This window comes from Otolemur garnettii, unplaced genomic scaffold, assembly GCF_000181295.1.
Source record: "Otolemur garnettii isolate 467f Iridium unplaced genomic scaffold, OtoGar3 scaffold00034, whole genome shotgun sequence".
In the NCBI taxonomy this organism is placed as follows: Eukaryota; Metazoa; Chordata; class Mammalia; order Primates; family Galagidae; genus Otolemur; species Otolemur garnettii.
In genome coordinates, this window is record NW_003852429.1 from 13,943,936 (window position 1) to 13,948,065 (window position 4,130).

Below are 4,130 nucleotides of genomic sequence, written 5' to 3' on the forward strand. Positions count from 1 at the left end.
GCCCTGGCATCAGCTCAGAGCTTCCCACGGGGAGTGCTTTGAAGGAGATTAGCAATGAGATGAGTAGCACTTTTTCCAGGATGTTTGTGAACTTAATTGTTCATATACCATCAGGGTCCGAAAATGCGTGGTTTGAGGGGACAAGATTGAATGTATTTTGTGTGGGAGAGGGGAAGGGATTGTAGCGACCACAGGGAGAAGTGGGCAGACTGTGCTTTTCAGAGGCCTCCACAAGACCTCTCCCCGCCCTACTCCTCTTAAAACGTTAACCAGCAATCCTTCCAGCATGTAGCGGGTCCAATGATCTCCCCTTCCTTGAACCTGGGGAGAACTCTGTGAGGGAAGGGTTGTTCGGCATTTCCGAGGCTGGGCCTCAGGAAGCCATGCTTGTCCACTTTATCTCCGCGGAACCCTCACTTGGGAGCCCCGTGGGCTGCTGTCAGGAAGCTGGGTGGCCGTGTGGAGAGAGCTGGGCAGGTGCCCAGCTGACAGCCCCTAGCTGAGTCTCACCTGTCCGGACAGGTCCCTCCGCTGCAGGCTGAGTGAAGCGTACAACAATTCCAGTCCCAGCTGCCAAGTAAGGCCTGCCTTCAGGCCAGCCCAGCCGGGGCCTGCGCAGAAGAACTGACCCATCTTCTGCAGCCCCACCGTGCCGCAGAGTGATCACTGTTGCTTCACGTCCCAGTTCTGGAGGGACCGATTATGCAGTGATGGGCAGCAGGAACTGCAGCTGACAAAGAAACAGTTGTTTCTAACCCAAAGTTTTCCTTGCGTCCTCCCAGGGACCTAGAATTCTTTAATACTTGCTGATGCCAATTATTATTTGATACGCTTTCACTGAGTCAACTATTATTTCACAACCTTAAGTGGCAAGACTGCAAACCTCAAAGTCAAAGCAATGAAATTAGATTAAAGAAAAAACGTTGTTGGCGTGGTCGTACACACACAAGTGATCCTCGGGCATAAATTGTCAACCCAGGTCTGTTCTATTGGCATTATAATAGAATCGCATTGGAAATGCCATTTCAAATTCTTTGGCTGTACCCAAGGCCTTTACTTGCTACATTCATATAATATTGATTTATATAAAAATCTAGCCTAGAAAACATTTCTGGTTCTTTTTTTTTTTCTTTCTCTTCTTCCCTTCTTTAGCTCCCAAGAATTTCCAAAAATTGTTGCATTTCAGATTATACTGCCAGCTGCATGTTCTCCTGCCTTCCTGATTTGCAGACTTCACTTACTTGATAACACTCCACACAGCTGTCTACCCCAAGTTTAAACGGATTTTCTGATTTCTGAACAAGAAGTAGCTTCCAAATAATGGCTTCCAACCAAGGTCTTTGGCAGTGTGATTCTATTCATCAGCCCTGGCACAAAGAACGGTTTTAATTTCTATTAAGGGTCTGCATTTTTGTCCTATCAAATGATAAATAATATAATAAAAACTTGAACAACATATAGCATGCCACACAAATATCTTAGTGTCTTTTATTTCTATGTTTCTTTGTGGTTAATTCTACTTAGAGGCAAGATTTTCCTTTTTCCCCCCAGTAGAGTATCACTGTGATTCTGGCAACCTTTTACCTTTATTTCTGTTACAGCCAAAATATAACTAGCCCTCAGGCACCTATTAATAGTTATCAGCTAGAAAAAGACATTAGCAACCAGGACCCAAACCTGTTAATAGAATAGGGTAAGATTCAATTACGTCAGCCGATTTAACATATCCTGAGATCCTTTTCCACATGTACACTGTAGAAGAAGTTACTAATTTTTTTAAAACAGTGACAAATAATTCAAAATGCCAGTGTCAACAGCAACAACACAAGCCATTTGGTAAGTCAGAGAACCCAAAGGGACATGAATTTATACCTGGAAGGCATAGTCACAATATTTTGTAAGTAAGAAAAAGCTCAAAATTTAAAACCTTCTCATATTAAATATGCTGACAAAATAAACTAGTCGATAATTTTTTGAAGTAATAAAATATCTTAATGGCAAAGAAAGAGAAAATAAAACAAGATGCTTAACAGTCTTGGGGGGAAGAAAAAGAAATCGCAGGAAATGTTGGGGGCCATTTCAGGATCCATTAATGGTTGTGCAATGTGTCCTGTTTGGGCCTCAGTAGACTCCAAAAATGAATTTTATATAACAATGGAAGATGATTCCAGATTAGAGGAGAGATAAAATGTACACTATTATTAGAGATCAATAATTAATTACTAACTTCGTCCATTACGTTTTGCAAAATTTCAGTATCTCAATAATACCTTGAGTTGCTATATAGTTCCTCTTATATTTCCAGTTGTTATAACAATGTGCACTAATAAATATGCTGTAAAGACTATTTAAAGTTCAAAGTACTAATGACAAATACTGAGGATCACCTCTATAGCACAGGCCTTTTAATTAAGTTTTTAAATATAACTAAGTAAATCCTAAAAAATAATAATAATAATAATTCATCAGTAATGTACAAATGACTATTATTTTTTTAAAAAATGAGTAGGCTGACTTGGCAAGTGCATTTTAAATTCAGTCCATTGCGTTCTCAGTAACATTTTAAATGTAAGGCAATTATCGTTCCCTCCTAAATCATGACTTTGTGCAGTGGGAATATTAAGCAAAATTGTAGCAAGGTCTCAGAATTGGATTTCACTTTATCCTGCTCTGTAGACCAAAACCAAGATGAGCTGAGCTTGTCAATCAGAGCACTCTGAGTATAAGAAAATTTTATCAAAATAAGAGAAGATAAGGAAACAATACGTCTTTTCAAGGACTAGAAACTATGCAAATGGCTTTCAACTGCCCCTTTGTCACAGAACCACAAAGAATAGGAGGGGCCCTGAGAGAGCAGTTTGTGGCACTGTATTATTCCAATTCAAGAATGGTGTTTTCAAGGCTATTATGTCCATCTGTGTGAAAGTATAACTGGGGAATAACAGCCAGCTTTCTTTCACAAAGGTACAAGAAAAACTCTTCAGAGCTTGGCGAATATGATTTTTCTTTACTGGTATTATTCCTTGAAATTGCAAGTGTCTCTAGTGTAAAATATACTCAAATCTATACCCATTTGATTCTTTTTTTTAACCACTTTTTCCTTTATGAGTAAACTAAAGATATGTTTTTTAATCTGTACTAAATGTTATAAGACATACTGGAATGCAGACAAGTCTGCCTGCCCTGATCCCATTTTGATGGTCTTTCTTTCAGGACAGTATTTATTATTTCCAAGACAATATGTATTGTGTATTATATGCATTTACTACTTCAAAATTATCGATGACCCACCATGTTCCAGTTCTCTGAAAAATAAACACCATGGTCTTTTTTTTTTTCTTTTTTGTTATTACAGACTAGGAGAGTGAATCTCTTTTCTTTACCTTTAAACATTCACTACGCAACTTTTTAAATTTTTTCTCCACTTGCATGTAAACTCTCTGAGGGCAGTAAGCTTCGTCTCATGAACAGTCAGCCTAACAGAGTAAAACGCCATAAATATCTGTGCAATTAGTATAAGAATGAGCTATTGAATGGATAGGTGTGAAAACTCATAATTTATATCAGCTTAATAAAGTATAATGCAATGTCTCAAGATTCTATCCTTGGAATGTCTTAGAAAGTCATTTCAAGAATATTACAAACTGGCAAAAATGTACGTGTTTTAATACATTATATTAACAAAAAACTGAACAATGTAATTATTGAACAATTCAAGTAGTCCTAAAGCTTTTAATGGCTAATGAAATGTTGTGACTGGTTAGATGTGGTAGAAAAAGGCACAGGACAGCATTTGTATCTCAGTCCCCAACCATCAAAGCTTCAAGGGCATTATGAAAATGTGTCTATTCCTGGGATGATGCTAGATTTATTAATCAAGTATTAGAATATGAATAATAATAATTAAAGTGTTAAGGTCATGGTACAAATGACCCAGTATTAAGGTTAAGTGAAGACTAAGGATTTCACAATGGGTAGTAAATTGTTATTTTGAGATATTGAACAAGATGAAATGAGGAATTATGTTCAAGCAGAGTTTAGATCAATTTACTTATTTCAGAGCTACTGTTGAAAAATTTTTCAACCCCAAGAGTTTTAACCTGAGTTGATTGAATTATTTTATCCTGTTT